This window comes from Camellia sinensis, chromosome 1 (assembly GCF_055761805.1).
Source record: "Camellia sinensis isolate YWXY chromosome 1, ASM5576180v1, whole genome shotgun sequence".
Taxonomy (NCBI): domain Eukaryota; kingdom Viridiplantae; phylum Streptophyta; class Magnoliopsida; order Ericales; family Theaceae; genus Camellia; species Camellia sinensis.
This window is the reverse complement of record NC_138961.1, coordinates 120,361,252-120,380,903: the sequence shown is the minus strand read 5'-3', so window position 1 is coordinate 120,380,903 and position 19,652 is coordinate 120,361,252. Positions and strand designations below refer to the sequence as shown.

Below are 19,652 nucleotides of genomic sequence, written 5' to 3'. Positions count from 1 at the left end.
TCGGTTTTCTCTGTTTCTTTTCCTGAGGGGAAGGAGAGGTCCTGTAGACCATCTCTCAGTGGCCGTAGGCTACATTTTGTGGCCATAGGCCATTTTGCCCATTTCGGAGTCCGGTTTCCGGTTTTCGGAGCCGTCAGGCCGTGTGCCTCGGTTCGGGACCGCTTAATCATCTACTATTGCTCTAATTTTTGGCATACATCTTATTTAATCCCTTTTGAGGGACACTGGGGTTTGAGAAACCCACTTCGTGGCCGAATGCCACTTTCGGTGCTTAACAGCCCATGTTCGGGACCTCGAACTGCGCGTTTTGGTCCCCGAGCGTTCGTTTTGCAACGGTTTTCGTTCATTTTTGGCAGGTACCTCTGTTTTATCACCGAGGAGGTCACTGAAGGGTGGGAGGCCAGGAATTGTTGCAGCAGCCAGTTATACATCCTCTGACGCCCTCCGGCGCCCGTTTTTCGCACTTCCGGGCTAATGTTGAACACCTTGGGCCCTTTTTCTTGAACTTTGAACCACATATTTGTGATGTACACACATGAGAGGACCCTAAAAGTTCATGGCCGGCCAGTAATTCAAATTGACCCTTTTGAACCCCTCTTTCCGAGCTAATGTTGAACCCCTTGGACCCACTTTCTTGGACTTTTAACCACATGGTTGTGTTGTACACACATAGGAGTACCTCACCAGTTGCTGGCCGGCCAGAAAATATGATTGAACCTTTTGACCCCTAGCCGGCCGGCTAGGGGGTGTGGCCGGCCTGCCACCTAGAGCAAAAGTAATAGGCCGGCCGTGTTCCTTACACTGTTCACTTTACAGCTGTGGGGCAATATCCCCCAGAAAAGATCTTTACCCGGGGGATATTTTGTGGGAGAATTTTGCTCTCCTTTTCCCCCACCTTTACACCCCCTTTTGAACCCTTATAACCAGCTGGTGGCCTCACTTACAAGGGTTAGAAAAATTCTCCTTCAAGCCTCCATACACAACTCCATCTCCATCCTTCTCAATTCTTTGAAAAACCATAAATCCCTAACCATCATTCCTTCTACACCACCAAGCTCTACCACCACCACCTCATTTCCAGCAACAAGGAAGGTTTCTCAAAGGCCAAAGAAGCGGCAAATTCATCCAAGAAGCAACAAAAGTTTGAGTCTTCAAGGGTAAGTAATACTTTTACCCTTTTGACCCTTTTTCTTGATTTATTTGCAAGCCCCGCTTGCTTTTTGTTTCAAGCTCCGGCCCTAACTGAAAAGGGCCCTCTTTTGAGCTCATCTTCACTTTTCATTAAGGGCTCAACCCTGTTTGAGCCCTCCATGATACACTTGCTTCATTGATCCTCTTGTATGTCATAATTTTGCATGCTATTTTTGGCCTATGAGAAATCTGTTTTTGAGCATGTTGTAAACTGATATTAGGCTTATTTTGAGCCCCTATTCAACATTGGAGAAGGGCTCAACATTGTTTGGTGTCTCCATGTGTCACTTGTAGTTATATCCCTTATTTGGCCCCATTTTTGCATAAATTGGCAGCCCCCTTTGCTTCTGTTTTTGGACCTTGGTCCGAACTGAAAGTGGCCTTATTTTGGCCTATACTTCATGTTTCATTAACACTTTTTTTCTGTTTGGTGATTATTTTATATACTTCATGTTATAGCACCTTTTGAGCCTCATTTTGCATCACATTTTTAGCATGTTTTTATACTGATTTTGAGGCTTCCATATACTGTAAATATTCATATTTTTGGTTCCTCTTCAGTGTTGTAGAAGGAAATTTTTCAGTTTGGGTTTTGCTTATACCACTTGCTTCATTACCCCTCTTTTAGCCCCTATTCTTGCATGCTATTTTTCCCCTACCTATGCTTGCTGTTTGGCCATGTTTATAACTGTGAAAGTGCCTTTTTTGGGACTGTCTAGCTTCTGTCTTTGCATTGCATGTCCATATTGTGCATGTTTGGCATAGCTATAGGCCATTTCGGGTGCCTAATGTTGCATTTCGGGACAATTCCATGCATTTGGTATCATTTCGCTTCATTTCGGGACTGTTTTCCCCCAAATTTTGTTGCTGAAATCCTGTTAGAATGATTGCCATCCATTCCATGTCATTTCACCGCATTTTGTCATTGCCTCGGTTTGCGTGCCCGTGTGCACGAATTTCGAGGCACCTCATTTTTATCCGACGGCATCCTATGTGAGTGTGGCTGAGGCTCACTCATGTTGGTATAAGCCCATATCATGTTTTCATGTCATTTCACCGCATTTTGTCATTGCCTCGGTTTGCGTGCCCGTGTGCACGCATTTCGAGGCACCCCATTTTTACCCGCCGGCATCCTATGTGAGTGTGGCTGAGGCTCACTCATGTTGGTATAAGCCCATTTGTCATTTCCATGTCATTTCATCATATTTTGTCATCGCCTCGGTTTGCGTGCCCGTGTGCATGCATTTCGAGGCACTCCATTTTTACCCGCCGGCATCCTATGTGAGTGTGGCTGAGGCTCACTCATGTTGGTATAAGCCCATTTGTCATTTCCATGTCATTTCATCACATTCCGCCATCGCCTCGGTTTGCGTGCCCGTGTGCACGCACTTCGAGACATCTGATTTTCATGTCATTCGCATTGTTTCTGCCATCGCCTCGGTTTGCGTGCCTGTGTGCACGCACTTCGAGGCATCTCATTTTCATGTCATTCGCATTGTTTCTGCCATCGCCTCGGTTTGCGTGCCCATGTACACGCATTTCGAGGCATCTCATTTTCATAGCATTTTATCATCGCCTCGGTTTGCGTGCCAGTGTGCACGCATTTCGAGACACACATCATCGCCTCGGTTTGCGTGCTAGTGTGCACGCATTTCGAGACACATATCATCCCCTCGGTTTGCGTGCCCGTGTGCACGCATTTCGAGACACATATCATCGCCTCGGTTTGTGTGCCCGCGTGTACGTATTTCGAGACACATATCATCCCCTCGGTTTGCGTGCCCGCGTGCACGTATTTCGAGACACATACCATTTCCTCAGTCTGCGTGCCCGTGTGCACGTATTCCGAGGCATCTCATTTTTCACAGCATAGTGCATACTAGGTTGTATCTTAGATTGCATTCTGCCATTTTCTCGGTTTACGTGCCCGTGTGCACGCATTTCGAGACATCTCATTTTCCATAGCATTGTGTATGTTAGGATTGCATCTTAGTTGCATTTCATGCATATCATGCATATTGCATCGTGTCCGGAATAGGAGTTAGCCCGGGCACGGGAAACGAGGTACATTTCGTACTCCGAGTGACGGAATGTGTCTCAATTCCCCAGTCACCGACACTCCGGATTATCCATTATGGAGTTAGGTTTTAGCTGTAGTTTCATGTGCATTCATCCTATATTGAGTTGTGCATTTCGACTCCTCGGCCATCATGCCTCGGTATGCGTGATTGGTGGCACGAGGATCGAGACATGCATATATCTGTGCAAATACATTGCTATGCCCGTTTCCTGCTCTCTGTTGCAGCAAAACGCAGAATCAGCAACTTTTTGGGACTTGGCACGCATTTCAAGAACAAGTATAAACAGAGGCTAATTGGGGCATTCCGGTGGATTTCCGAGCAAGACAATCCGGACATGCATCATCCATCAGAAGCAAGGCAGTCCCTGGCTTGCATGCCAGTTTTATTTGCTTTCTTAGTTAATTCATTAATTAATTAGGATTTTGTAATATTTTGGACTGTAATATTCTTTTATTCGGGACTGTAATATTGGGACTGTATATTTATTCGGACCCTCTGAGCGAGGGCATAACTGTAATAAGTGTGCGTGAGTGTGATGTATGTCTTCCAACCCCACGTCTTTCTCCCTTTTATTTATCCGCTTATGATGGTTAGATTAGGGCATATTTAAATTAGCATACAGTATGACAGCATGTTTGCATCATTCATCTGTTTTGCATGCACCGGGCTCGGCGCATCATACTAACTGCATTGTATCTTCAATTTCAAAATTGAGTACATGATAGTTGTAGCATTTCATATACCATCTTAGAATAGCCGAGCCTGCTATAGTTGCATTTTGCATGTGTTGCATTAGGCATTTCTATATACTTAGGATCATGCATGATTTCTAATGTAGTTTCTATTTTGGCTTGGAGTACCCGGTGAGTTTTATGCTTTAGCATCCTTGCATGCGTGTGAGTGTTGCCATGAATAGCATGCTTACCATGAGGCTATGTGCTTATCTGATATAACTGCCTGAATGCCTGTGGGTGAAGGTTGAGTTATCTAAATTGGAATAAATCATCAAATGTTTCAAGCCTACCTGCGGGTAGCAAACCATTTTCAAAAAACAAGCATGAAATGTTTTGTTCCAATTCAGGCAATCCAGTCTATACTTGTATGCTGCGAGGATCACATAGTAAACTAGGCTAATAACCGGAATAAGAACTCACAATGTTTTCAAAAATTGATATCATGGTTAGTAGAGGCAGATCTATGACCGGGCGAGCGGGGGTGCTCACGAAGTGACCTTCCCCAATCGTACCCAAGTTCCCGAGCCGAAGCAACTTTGGTGATGACGGACACGTGGCATTTTGGCACCGAGTCAGGGTTTCCTAAATTTCCCAAAATAAAATATTTAGGTGGCGACTCTGTATCTGGCAAAGCAGTCCATGTTTGGCACTACTTTTTCAAAAATCTGTTTCTCAAAACGATTTGCCGGATTTGGACTCTTTGGTTCAGATTAGGAACCGTGACATGTAAGAGTCCGAGCTGTAGTGACCCCAAATGAACAGAACGGGAGCTCGTTCCTCCCGGGGCGTTCGGGGGACGTCTACAGTTTCTGGCGACTCTGTTGGGGATTTAGAGAACTTGACTCGAACTCATGATATCTGTTTTTTACTACACATGTGTGTTTCTTTGCATTGCATTTGCATTGGTGCGCCTAGGACACCGTGTTTGCCATCTGCTATTCCTGAACGGTTTGCCGGAGGCTTGTCTTGTCAAGGCATGACCATAAGGCTGACCGGTTGTGGGCTCTGCCAGTATGGGAACACAAACCCCGGTTTTACCGGGGCACCCTCTTTGACCATTCGACCTAGTGCATATTCGGATCCATAGTGACCATTCCAAATTAGGACAGGTTACTTACCCGTTTATAGGTTGTTTGAAACCGCTGTGTGCGTAATGAAACCCTAGCTCCTGACACAATAGGACAGGGAAACCCTACCCCAACGTAGGGGTGTTTTGGCTCTCACTTATCTGTTATGTGCTTTAGAGTGCGTCTCTACAGGAATTCATGTATCAGTATATGAGTTTGGGCATCAAGCCTGCGGGCTTCAGTTCAGTATTATCAGTATCAAGCCTGCGGGCATCAGTTCAGTATTGACAGTATCAAGCCTGCGGGCATCAGTTCAGTACATGAGTTCAAGTATCAGGCCTGCGGGCATCAGTTTATTACATGAGTTTCGGCATCAGGCCTGCGGGCATCAGTTCAGTATTATGGGTATCAGGCCTGCGGGCATCAACCAGTATTTGAGAACGAGTTATCTGCGGATATCAGATTCTGTTTTAGGGGACAGTGATACAGGGATAATAATCAGTGTTTGAGGACAGTGTGTATTCAGCTTATTGACTGTGTGTTGATTATGCCCGACTGTGTGTCATGCATTTTATTTTAAGCTGTTATGCTGCCCATTTATCTGTTTATTTATTTCCTTTTCGCTTTATTTATCTTTTGCTAGGTCAGTTCTAGCACAATTGCTTCCAACCCAACAGGCATTCCCCAAGTACTTTGGACACGAGGTCGTCGACTCCATCGATCTGAGGATCTAATCGACGGACAGCCGGTGTTCCATTCTCTACCCCCTGTTACCAGAAGGAAGCTGAAAAGGCGCAGTGTGTCAGAACAGAGGTTGTCAGAGCAGTGGGTTACTTCATCAGAGGACCACAGGACTGAGGTCTCAATTACTGCTGTAGAAATAGACATACCAGTTAGACAGATGGATCAACAGAATACATCAGGGATGGAGGCTCTAATGCGCCAGATGCAGGAAAGCATGAGACAGATGCATGATGATGCCACCCGTCAAACGGAGTTCTCCAAACAGCAGGCTGTGATCATGGCCCAACAGGCCGAACTAATCGCCAGATTGCAACAGCAGAATACAGCATATGCTTCACACCAAATCCCTCCTCTGGCAGGGGCTCCGTTACCTGAGCAGGCACCTACTGTTCAGAACGCCCCACCAAATGCCCAGAATACCCTACCAAATGTCCAAAACTTACAAGAGGACACGAGTCTTCCAACGGGGCCAGCTCCGCCCCCGCTTCCACCACAACTGTCCAAGGTCCATACATCCAATCACCCGGACTCTCCCTTCGAGGTCGAGGTTGATCATACGGCTCTGAAGTTGAGCAAACTGGAGATGCTCTTTAAGAAATCCCAAGGGGTCAAGGCTATGCCGGATATCGAAGATGGATATACCGAGGAGGCCGTAACACTCCCCGATAGGTTCAAAATGCCACAAATCGACCGTTTTGATGGGTCCGGCGACCCCATGGTCCATATTCGACTGTTCGCAGACGTCTTGCGGCCAATGGGCCTAACACGACCACAGAAGCTCTCATTATTCGGCCGAACCCTGTCGGGTGTGGCCTCTCATTGGTACGCAAGATTACAAGATGAAGTGAAAAGGAACTGGGATGAAATGGCTGAGGCCTTTGTCGCACAATATTCATACAACACTCAGATCGAGATCACAACTCGTGATCTCGAAACGACAAGGCAAGAGCCTAAGGAATCTTTTTCGGACTTTGTGATCCGATGGAGGGCGAAGGCGTCAATGATGACTTTAAGGCCCACGGACAAAGATCAAATCCGGATGACTGTGCGCAATCTCCACCCAAAGCTAATGCAGAGGATGATTGTAGTCCCCTTCCCTACTTTCGCAGACTTACATGATATGGGGGTGCAAATCGAAGACGCAATGAAACAAGTTCTGTTTGACCATGACAGGGAACAACCGAGGAGGACGTTTAACCGTAACAACAATGCAGGCCCGAGTGGCGCTGCAAATACGAGAGCCTCGGAAGTTAGTATGGTCACCACCACTCCCCCTCCCCCTCCAAGGCCCATGACTGCCACACCCTTCTCCGGCGCGTCCGGAAGCAACACACAAGCCAACAGATTCCAACCGCGAGGCCAAAGAACCTTTACCCCACTATATATGCCTCTGACCAAAGTTCTGGGAATATTGATCAGAAAGAATCATTTAAAACCCCTAGAACCAAAGCCATTGCCGAATCCACTCCCCCCCTCTTACGACCCGTCAAAATACTGTGCATACCACCAACAACACGGTCATGACACCGACCGTTGTTACAGATTGCGTCATGAGATCCAAGATCTTATTGACAAACAAGTGATCGCACCTCCTGATAAACCCAATGTCACCACCAACCCTCTCCCACCACATAACCAAGCTCCTCCTCCCAAAAGAATTAACTTTATCTAGACTGGGGTCGCATCTTACGATCCTAGCATCTATATTTCTCCCACCCACCTACCCAAGCCGGAGGTGCTCCTTCCCGATTGCACTGACTTCTTGTGCATGGTGGACATCTCCAAAACCCAACCAGAACCGATGGTGGTGACCGTCGAAGACAGGGCAGGGCAGGGCAGATTTTGGGAGGAAATGAGATTGTTGAATCTGGGACTGGACAGAATTTTGTTGGGGAAGCCTATGATCCAAGCAAGCACATCCTATCAACGAGCCGAATTGGGCTAAGTGTAGAATTGCCAGAGATAGGAGAGCTATGCATGATCCGGGGGGATGGATCTGGGCTATGGGCAGACGATTTGACAGCCGTCGAGGAGGACTTTGCCAACCTGCAATTTCTCGACGACCAGGAACTGGGGGATGCGTCAATTAACTGGTATGATTGTGAGGGATTAGAGGAGGCCACTGGATGGCTCGAAGATCAACCGGATACAGTGGGGGAAGCCCAACCAGAACAGAGCCCGGCAGGGGCAGAAATATCAGTTGTGGCCGGAACGGCCGAAAATCAAGTTGTATCGCCGGAGAGCGCCGGTGTTAAGAATTCCGCTCAAAACATGGGCATTGTAGATACAGGAATTGTTAAACAACCAGCTGTACTGATGCAGTTGGAACAAGAAAAGTTTGAGGAGGCTGAGAGAATTAGAAAGGCTAAAGGCCCTGAGGGGACTGAAAGTGCTGTGTGCACGAAGACAGACAATGCTGCGAGCATATGGACAGAGAGCACTGAGAGTGCGAGTGGACCGGAGCCAGACAGGTGTCTGTTGGCTGCCAGCGGAATATGGTGGGAAGATGACGACTTGTGTCTTGCCCACACCGATGAAGACTGGGGAAGTGGCCAGCCGGATGATACTTGGTATCTTGATGAAGTGGACCATATGACAAGAAGTGGGCGGTACTTCAAGCCCCTACACCTGGACCAACCCGAGGCATCCGGGAAGGATAGAGAAGCGGAGAGACAGAAGGAGAAGTAGATTGAAGATGAAGCTGTGCTGAAACAATTAAAGAAGATACAAGTAGACATCTCCATCTGGGGACTACTAATGGCATCCCGAGTACACAGAGAAGCTGTCTTATCTGCTATGGACAAATCCAAACTCTCCATAGACACCACGCCTGAACAGCTGGTTGGGCTGGTTTTTCCGGGAGGAGGTTCCCCGGCATTAACCTTTTCGGACAAGGAGCTACCGCCTGAGGGCACAAGTCATAACAAACCTCTCTATATTTCTGTGGAATGTAGAGATAAGTGGATACCGGTGGTACTTGTTGATACCGGGTCTGCGATTAATGTCTGCCCGACCAGAACGGCATATGCAATCGGGTTGAAGCCCGTGGACTTCGTCCCAACTACCCAAGTAATCAGAGCATACGACAATACCAGCAGAGAAGTGATGGGGACTGTTAAAATTCAAACCAAGGTTGGTCCAGGACAACACAGTGTCGAATATCATATCTTGGACGTTCCCGCAACCTTTAACCTACTTTTGGGGCGACCGTGGTTGCACCAGGTCAAAGCAGTCTCTTCCACTCTACATCAGATGCTAAAGTACCCCCACGGGAAAGGGGTTGCGATAGTTTTTGGGAATTCATCAATCCATCCGCCGCTGGAAGTGTCTACACCCTTCTTGGAGATCGAGCACGGCACGGAGGATGTGTTTTTGTCGGGGTTCACTTTGGCCGAGGCTCAAGTGGTGCAGAATGTCATGGCTGTGAATGAGGGCATGTATGTTAGTGCACAATCTATATACCTCATGAACAAGCTAAAACATACCCCCGGGATGGGATTAGGGAGAAGCGGCCGGAAGGGCGTCTCAGTTTTGGCCGAAGTGCCACACAACCCTCATGCCTTTGGACTGGGTTATCTGCCCACCAAAGAAGACTGGGTAAGGAAAGGAAAAGAAATGGCCGGAAGGGCCAGAGCAAAGAAGGCCGGGAAGCCATTTGAGTTAATGCACAGGCCCATCTGGGGTACCCTAAATGGACGCTTCGTCCGGGAGGGGGAAGATTTTCCATTCTGCGGCTTCCCGGAGCCATGGCTAAACGCGGAGGGGAAGCGCGTGCCTGGTTTTGAAATCTTCTTCGACATACAATTATTTGGGGATGACGTTGCCGAAGCTCAGACAGACCCACCAACTGAGGTTGAGCAATGTGAAACGGTGGATCCTGAGAGCACAGAGCTTGAAATGGGGGTAGCACTGGCGAGTCTACTATCAGATCCTCCGATCGGCCAAGAGTGCTTGGGGGATAACTCTTCGGTTTCTGTGATTGGAGATGAAATAGCTGCGGGCTTTCCAGCGCCGATCTTGGATGCATCTATCGCACCTTCTCTCATCTGGCAATATGAAGAAGGCTTTTTATCTAGCAGTTCCGGGTCAGGTAGTGAGCCGGAATCTGATTCTACCGAATCTTGTGTGTCAGAATCAGATTCCAGCTCGACTGAGTCTGAGTCCGGTATTCCTGGGGGTGATAACCCGGATGCCACAGTCCTGTCTAGGTCGTCTTTTTCATTTTCTTTTGAGTCTGTTGTAACAGAGGAATCTGACGGCTTGGAAGTATTTAATGAGAATGATGTGGATGTGGTTTCCGAGTATTTTTCTGTGCCTTTGATTTATTGCTTAAATCAGGATTTTCAAAATTTTGATGAAAACAACGAGGGAGAAATTCCCCCAGTTTTGCAACGATTAATTGATCAAGAGCAGGAAAGATTTGTTAAACCTTTAATGGATGAAATCACTACTGTGAATGTTGGTACTGAGAAGGACCCGCGGCTGGTCCAGATCGGGTCCACGTTGTCTTCAGAGGAGCGCGAGCGCTTAGTCGCTTTATTAAAAGATTTCAAAGATGTTTTCGCGTGGTCCTACGAAGACATGCCTGGAATCGATCCTAAGATTGTACAGCACCGGATCCCTCTTGATCCCGAGGCCTGCCCTGTCAAACAGAAACTCAGAAGGATTCGCCCGGACTGGGCTCTCAAAATTAAGGAAGAGGTCACCAAGCAAATTGATGCAGGGTTCCTGTTGGTATCTGAATATCCAACTTGGTTGGCCAACATAGTTCCGGTGCCAAAGAAGGACGGCAGAATTCGGGTCTGTGTAGACTTCAGAGATTTGAACAGGGCCAGTCCGAAGGACGACTTTCCCTTGCCACACATTGATGAATTGGTGGATTTCACGGCAGGACACGCCTTGCTTTCGTTTATGGATGGTTTCTCAGGCTATAATCAGATAGTAATGGCACCCGAAGACCGGGAGAAGACTGCGTTCACTACCCCGTGGGGGACATATTGTTATCGAGTGATGCCATTCGGGTTGAAAAATGCTGGAGCTACGTATCAACGGGCAGCAACTACAATATTGCATGATATGATCCATAAGGAGGTCGAGGTGTATGTGGACGACATGATTGTCAAGTCCAAAGGTAGAGAGGGCCACTACACCGCCTTACAAAAATTCTTTCAAAGGATCAAAGAGTTTCGGCTGCGACTGAATCCCCAGAAATGCACGTTTGGTGTTACAGCAGGGAAGATGCTAGGGTTTCTGATTAAAATCAAGGCCATCTTAGAAATGCCACCACCAAGGACTGAAAAGGAGGTGCGAGGCTTTCTAGGTAAAGTGCAATTCATAAGACGGTTTATTTCTAAATTAACCTTGACTTGTGAACCACTTTTTGGTCTCCTGAAGAAAGGAAAGAAATTCCAATGGGACGGCCGATGCCAAGCAGCTTTTGAACAGATTAAAGAGTATCTACAGAACCCACCCGTGTTGTCGCCACCAGAGCCGGGGAGACCGTTGATATTGTACCTTTCGGTAACTGAGACTACCATGGGCTGCATGCTCGCGCAGGAGTCAGAAGACAAAGTGGAAAGAGCCATATACTATCTGAGCAAAAAGATGCTGGATTACGAGACCCGCTATACACCGCTAGAGAAGGCTTGTTTGGCCTTGGTATGGGCAACCAGGAAGCTGCGGCACTACCTGTTAGCCCACTCTGTAATGTTGGTTTCGCGTTTGGATCCCATCAAATATCTTTTCGAGAAACCAGCACTTACGGGTAGGCTAGCTCGATGGCTGCTGTTGCTCTCCGAATTTGATTTGAAGTATATAACGCGCAAGTCAGTAAAAGGTAGAGCGGTAGCGGAGTTCCTTGCCGACCACCCAGTTGAGGGGGATGAAGCGGTTGAGTATCTATTCCCAGATGAAGCTATTCTACACGTCGAAGATGAAACTTGGACAATGTACTTTGACAGAGCGTCAAACTAGTATGGGTATGGGATATGGGTGTTGCTGATAGCGCCTGATGATTCCCGTATTCCTTTAGCATTCAAGCTCCGGTTCAAAGTTTCCAACAATGAGGCAGAGTATGAAGCATGTATTGCTGGCCTGGAAGCAGCCCTGGAACTAGGGGCAAGACGGTTGGACGTCATTGGGGACTCGAACCTTGTTCTGTCTCAAGCAAAAGGAGATTGGAAAGTCAAGGAGGAAAGGATGATAATCTACCACCAAACCTTGGATCTGCTAATTCCTCGGTTTGAGAAGCTAAATTTCACCCACCTCGTAAGAGAGAACAACAGGTTTGCAGATTCACTAGCAACTCTATCTTCTATGATAGACATCCCGTCCGGAGTCCGGATGCGTCCAGTCATTATTGATCAGAAGTTCGTGCCGGCATACGAGTCGATTTCCGCCATAGATGAGGTTCAAGACGGCAACCCCTGGTATTACGACATCTGGAACTTCTTGGAAAAGGAGACATACCCACTAGGGGCAAATGCCAAAGATAAGAGGGCTGTCAGAAGAATGGCTGCTCAATTCATTATCTGTGGGGGAAAGCTGTACAAAAGGGGGCATCTGGGAATGCATAAGCTCTGTGTAGAAGCTGAAGAGTCAAAACGCCTGATGGAAGCCATCCATGGGGGAGAGTGCGGAGCACATATGAATGGGGTAATGCTGGCCAGAAAGATCCTCAGGCAGGGCTACTACTGGTCAACCATGGAGGAGGATTGTATTAGTTTTGTTCGGCGATGCCACAAGTGTCAAGTTCATGCAAACCGCATGAACATCCCGCCGTCAAAACTGTACAACATGACTTCGCCATGGCCTTTTTCAGTCTGGGGAATTGATGTGATCGGAGCTGTTACCCCGAAGGGGTCAAACGGGCATGACTTTATCTTGGTAGCGATAGATTATTTCACAAAGTGGGTTGAGGCCCAATCATACGCGGTGTTGAAGGCGTCGCATGTCGCAAAGTTCATTAGAAACAACATCATCTGCCGCTACGGGGTGCCAAACGAGATAATTTCAGATAATGGTTCCCATTTCAAGAAAGAAGTGATAGACTTGTTGGAGAAATACAATGTGGCTTTCCATAAGTCATCTACATATCGGCCGCAGACCAACGGAGCGGTCGAGGCCGCCAACAAGAATATCAAGCATATACTACAGAAGATGGTGGGAACCTATCGGGATTGGCCAGACAAGCTGCCATTTGCTCTGTGGGGCTACAGGACTTCAATCAGAACCTCTACTGGAGCGACTCCATATTCATTGGTCTATGGAATGGAGGCTGTTCTACCCATTGAGATTGAGGTCCCATCGTTACGAGTATTGGCTGAATGCCAGATAGCCGAAGCAGATTGGCAGCAAAGCAGATTTGAAGAACTCATGCTCTTTGATGAAAGAAGACTGAAAGCACTGTACCACATCCAAGGCTATCAACGAAGAATTGCCCGGGCTTTCAACAAGAAGGTTAAGTCCATGAATCTGAAAGAGGGAGATTTGGTGCTCAAAGACAACCGAGCTCCCATCCACGATCCAAGGGGCAAGTTCAAACCTAATTGGACTGGTCCTTACATCATCAAAGCTATCTGGTTAGGTGGGGTTGTGGTTTTGATGGATCTAGATGGCTTGGAGTTCTCACAACCGATCAATATGGACAAGTTGAAGAAATACTATCCTTGAGAGGCTCGCTAGGCCGAAAACCCGAAACGGCGACCTAGGCAAAATTCAGAGCACAAAAAAATTAGAAAATCTAAAAACTGAGCTCGCAAGGTTGAAAACCCGCAAAGGGTGGCCTTGGCAAAAGTTAGAGCGCAAAAGGCGAGTGAAAATACTCGAGTGAACCTCAGCCTGAACTACGTAAGGCTTGATTCCCATCTTTGGGATACGTAGGCAGCTTCACCTTGAAGTTCAGCCATAAACTTTTCCCCGATCAACTTTGTCCATCTTGATCATCTCAATCATCTTTATCCATCAGCATTTATGATCTCCGGTACAGTGCTGTTCAAACTAGGGGCAACTTTCTATGGCCGCGACGGTGCAAAGTTACTCAGACTAGGGGCAACTTTCCGTTGCTATGAAGTGCCGCTTTGTTCTTCAGACTAGGGGCAACCTTCCAGTTGCAGGGATCTGGGGTTGTGCATCTCAGTGACAGATTTTCGGCGTGTCCAATTCTGATCCACATCGAAAATAGTTTTGAAAAGTTTTAATAAAAGTTGACTTTGTTCAAATTAATCTTTTTACGACTAAGACCATTTTTGGACCAAAAACGGAAAATTTTCAGTACCACAACTTTCAATTTCATTGATTTCAAAATAGAGTTCTCCTGCTCTTGCATTACAATCGAGGTTGCTTTTTTAGTACATTCATAAAGAAAACTTGAAAATGCTAAATAAGCAATAAATTTGGGGCATAGTTGAATCAAGTATCTCTGCGTCCCCTCCCAGAGCTGGATGGAGCATCTGATGCCAAGCTGGGCCCAACTTGTGCCTCCTCATTGAGCCAATCCACGCACTCATCGGACAAAGTGCAACTGAAAGTTGAAGCAGGGGCCAGGAGCTCTCTAGTCCTCCATGCTGTGGCATATCGGGCAAGCTGTGCCCCCCAGATCGGGAAAGCAGCTGGGTACTCAATCCCCTCCGGTGGACAAGTCTGATCATGACCAAACTGACGCAAGAACCGGAACGGAAAATAGAATACGCAGTGGGTTAGACCAACCAATTGGATCCCAATCAGCCGAGACATACTATAGCTCATTGCCGGGAGGTTGAGCCAAGGACAACGCCAAGCAATGCCGTCTGCGGGCAAATTGCACATCCAATCGAACCACCACCTTTCGTCAAGAGCATTGACTAGGCGCTGCCGAAAGAAGTAGCTTCGAGCTGAATAAGCTGGGCAAGAGTCCACAACCTGCAACTTGTCCATTAACCATACCTAGGGGAGGGATGGAAAATGAGAGAATAAAGAACAGAGAGATGTACGATGAGAGAAAAGTAAGACAAGGGTTTTGTGAAAAAAAAAAAACCGAGCCTGAGGGTCGAGTGATGTGAGCAAATATATATGTAAGGTCGGGTGGGAAACATTACCTGCAGTAGCAGTGGACTCCCAGCAAACCTAGTCGCCTCCCGGCGATAGATAGAATCTAAGCCCATCAATGTCTCGGCCAAGGTCATGGCAATACAGCTCTTTCCTTCTCTCAAACCTTGGGCGACTTCAATCAGGCGAAGGCTAGCCCCGCCGAAGCCCGAGGAAAGCAGAAAGTGAGACAATAAACATAAGCAGAGGGCGTGTTGCCGGAAACCCTACCAATAATGGTTGCTGCGGTCACCAGCGTCGGAAAAACGATGGACCAAGCCGAGGATGTCCAGCTCCCCACTGCAGATCAGAGATCGAGCATCATGCGCCGTGAGACCACACATCCGCCCTAAAGCCTGAGTATGGCCAAAACGGAGCTGGGGCAAGATCACTTCAGAGCATTCAGACTCCATCAAAACCTGAAAATCTTCGAAGGTGGGACACATCTCTTGGCCGCCAAAGCTAAAAACATGCGTCACTGGATTCCAGAACCTTGCCGCGGCATGGAGAAACGGAAGCTGTAGCGGAGTACGGCTCAGCGTGAATAGTGTATTCAAGCCGAAACCCCGGAAATTCAGCTTTTCCGAGCCATCCAAAGAAGAGATCCAGGATGTGATATTTTCTGCGAGAAACGCCTCCATCTTTGGCTAAAACTAAGATGAAATGAATGTTCCCGAAGTTGAGGCTTTTATAGAAGGAAAAACACTATTCACGGGGACACGTGTCAAAAAAATCTGGTGGCTGCAGGACAAAATGGCCGGCCAGCCACCTTTTCTGGCTGGCCAGCCATTTACTTTTTACAAAAATGGCCGGCCAGCTGTCTCTCTCCACAAAAAATGGCCGGCCGGCTCCCAGGGATGGTTGGCAATGCTCCAGTGTATCCCATTGGCCCTGTTTTACTCTTCGAGGGAAAGTTCCAAGCATTTCCATGCAACGGGAAAGTCAAAGGCCTTTATCTCCCTCCGTTTCGGATGTGTTCCGATGCCCAGATCGTCAGAAGTACACTTTGTTGTTGTTGAGTTTTGTTTATCGAGTTGTTGCATTTTGCTTATCGAGTTGTTTGTCGAGCGGACGTGTTTTGTGTTTTTGAGTCATTGCGCTCTGTTTAAGCAATTTTTTGTTAAAGTCTTGTTTATTTACGTTGTTGCATTTTTGCTTATCGAGTTGTAAACTTGCTAAAGATTCTGTTATATCTTAGTAAGTTGAGTTGCTTAGTTTGTTGCGTCGGTTCACTACCTGACTTGGTGATTACACAATGCGCATTTCCATTCAATTTCATTTTTGTGCAAAATAAATTGATGCGATACGATGCTAAAAGTTTAAAATACAAACACCTTTTCAAAAGCTATTTCATTTCATCATGCTTTACAACAAACAAAGGTACAAGTTTTACAAAAAATAAAACTGCCTAACAATGTGCAAAGTGCTACAAACTACTAGCAAAAAGAAAAATAAAGTAGGAAATAACAGCATCAAAGTCCTCGGGAGCGGGAACGAGAAGCACGCCTCATCCTCTTTTGCGGGACAATCTCCGCACCACCATCTGAGTCGGAGCTGTCATCCTCAGGATCCCTCTCAGCCTCGCCTCTATTCCCCGAGCCAAAACCGGAGCCTCCCTCCTCAGCAGATGTCTCTGAATGACGGTCGGTAGCCTCCTCCTCCTCCTCAGCATCCTCCTCCTCCTCATCAGGCTCCACCTCCACAACGTGAGCCCTACATCTGCGGACGGGCCCTCCTCGAGCTCCTCGAAAAGGTCTAGATGGCCCGGCTCCTCGGGAAGGCCGAGATGACCCCGCCCCCTGAAAAGGCCCGGATGACCCAACTCCATGGAAAGGCCCAGATGGCCCAGCTCCCCAAGGAGGCCCAGGTGGCCTGGTCTGCGGCTGGCCGGACCATGAAGGCATCTGAAAACAAAGAGTTCAATTCAAATGCATCAGTCCAAATATATACATCAGATGCAGATACAAGCAAAGGCTACATGAAGTGGGTGCATATAAATACAGTGTCCAAGTGGGGTGTGTGTCAAATGTGCTCTACACAAGTAGTCTATCGATGCAGTAGAAATCAGCATGTCATCAGAAGTATGATAAATGCCAGAAAACTGAAGGGTACCTGGATGCCCGCGACAGACAATTGTGCCTCCCTACGCAGGACCATGCCTTCGAGTGTGGCCACCAGTCCAACCACCTCCTCCATGTACCCTCGCGATGGCTGCAAAAATGAGCTCATAATCATCAGTGAACAGAAGAGTGTCTAAACATCTGAATGATGAATGAAAAAAGTGGAGCATACCGGCGGTGAGTCCGGATCAATGGCGTATCGATCACTAGGCATCGGAGGCTCTAGTGGAATCGGAGTCGGAGAGCTAGCCCTATACTGCCACGCCATCAACTCAGTAGGCATATCTGGCCATCCGGGATGAGGATGAACCGACGGAGCCGGAGGAACCGGTCTACTCCCACCTCTAGATGTACCGGCCCTGCTAGTAGAAGGGGCGTCTGCAGCCCGAGCCCGAGCCTGGCCCGAGGATGACATACCGGCAAGCCTCATCATCGGGATACGAGCTTCCGTGAATGGAGGCATCAAATATATGTGACGGTAAGTGGCGTAGTCCCCCTCCTCAATGTATAGTAAAGCATCGCTGCCCAGCATGGCGCCGACTACCTCTGAGTAAGAGAGCCTGTCAGCAGTCCGCATACTGGCTGGGGTTACTGCGGGAATATCCTGAGAAAGATACCCCCATACCTGGCGCAGAAAGCGTTCCCCCAGGAACCATGCCCTGCCAACCGGCCCTTCAAGCAAGACCCTATACTGGGAGATGTCCGATGCCCCGGTATACTAAAGTCGGAGACCATCACCCAGGGACACCCAGGGCTGCCATGTAATCTGCGGATGATGAATGCATAAACCAATCAGAAATCGAGAATATACAGAGCAAATCAAAGATGAGAATGAAAGGAATTGAAAGTTCAGAGGTACCTCTGAATGTCGCACAGTGTCGAAGTACTGTCGCAGGCGAAGGAGGGTCTCTCGAGGCCTCGGCCGGTGTGGGCCCTCGAACACCAATGAATATGGGGTCATGGGAATCCCTACCACCTCCAGCTCTGGGGCTAATGATGGGAAGTATACATAGACCCATAGCTGAGAAAAGCAATGCAGAATGTAAGTACGAAATGTTGAGAGCAAAATGCAGACTGTAAAAGTGCGCTGTGTGTGTGCAATGTACAAGTAATGAGAAGCAGAAATGTAAATCAAGGGGACAGAAAGTACCTCCCAGGCTCTCCAGTAGCCGCCAAGCAAATCGCCCCGCCCGCGGGAGGTTGCGCTCATATAAAAGTAAAGGGTAGCCAGGCCGGCGCCACCCCAGTCATATCGATGGACCTGTGATAGGTCGACTAGAGCGCTTAGCAGGTATAGCCCAACGGTGTTCCCTCTGTCGGCGAACAGGGTAGTCCCGAAGAGGAACATCAGGAAACCACGGGCATACTGCTCTGTCTCCTCAGGAGTCTCAGGCACCATCTCCGCCCGCCGGAAATGGGAGGAGAACCAAGTGTATCGGACTCTCCCAGAGACCCTGTCAACAAGTGGGTGAGCCCCCAATAGATACATCCAGGCGGCCTCCCACTCGCCCATATCCTCATCGTAAGGGATGGACCAACCTCCGACGTCTAAACCGGTCAATACAGCGAAGTCAAAAGGGGTCATGGTCATATCCCCGGTAGCAGAGAAATGAAAGGAGTTGGTGGTGTCCCACCATCTCTCTACCAAGGCTGCCATCAGCGTCCTCCTGGCAGGACAACGTGACAACCCGACGCAGAAGGGTCCGAACCCTGCCAAGTTGACTAAGTCTCGAACACCCTCCGGGAGCTCGGCAAACCAATCCCGCGCGATGGTAGAACCATACCCTCGCACACTGCGGGAACCAACCTGCATTCAGAATGAATGCATGTGTCAATAACGAAATGAAAGGGCTGTGTGCTAATGAAATGAAATGGGCTGTGTGCTAATGAAATGAAAGGGCTGTGTGCCAATGAGATAAATGGGTTGTGTGCCAATGAAATGAAATGGGCTGTGTGCCGATGAAGTGAAAAAGCTACATGCAAATTCTAATCTGGGCTGCGTGTTCAGAAAATTTAAAATGTGGGCTGCGTGTTCACTATCTATCTGGGCTGCGTGTTCAGAAAGTTTGAAGTTTGGGCTGCGTGTTCAACTTTCAGTTAAATTGTGGGCTGCGTGTTCACCATCTATCTGGGCTGCGTGTTCAGAAAATTTGAAGTTTGGGCTGCGTGTTCAACTTTCAGTTAAATTGTGGGCTGCGTGTTCACTATCTATCTGGGCTGCGTGTTCAGAAAGTTTGAAGTTTGGGCTGCGTGTTCAAATTTCAGTTAAATTGTGGGCTGCGTGTTCACCATCTATCTGGGCTGCGTGTTCAGAAAATTTGATGTTTGGGCTGCGTGTTCAACTTTCAGTTAAATTGTGGGCTGCGTGTTCACTATCTATCTGGGCTGCGTGTTCAGAAAATTTGAAGTTTGGGCTGCGTGTTCAACTTTCAGTTAAATTGTGGGCTGCGTGTTCACTATCTATCTGGGCTGCGTGTTCAGAAAATTTAGAGTTTGGGCTGCGTGTTCAACTTTCAGTTAAATTGTGGGCTGCGTGTTCACTATCTATCTGGGATGCGTGTTCAGAAAATTTGAAGTTTGGGCTGCGTGTTCAACTTTCAGTTAAAATGTGGGCTGCGTGTTCACTATCTATCTGGGCTGCGTGTTCAGAAA

The 19,652-nt window shown here is 47.8% G+C and overlaps 1 long non-coding RNA gene across 1 annotated transcript; it reads right to left on the bottom strand.

Moving 5' to 3' along the window:
* Positions 1-16,732: 16,732 nt before the first annotated feature.
* Positions 16,733-17,408, bottom strand: LOC145789934 (uncharacterized). The gene is made up of 3 exons (XR_014328433.1): positions 17,173-17,408; positions 16,993-17,091; positions 16,733-16,784 (listed from the first exon to the last, which is right to left on the bottom strand). It is a non-coding gene; the product is annotated as an uncharacterized LOC145789934 (long non-coding RNA).
* Positions 17,409-19,652: the final 2,244 nt, after the last annotated feature.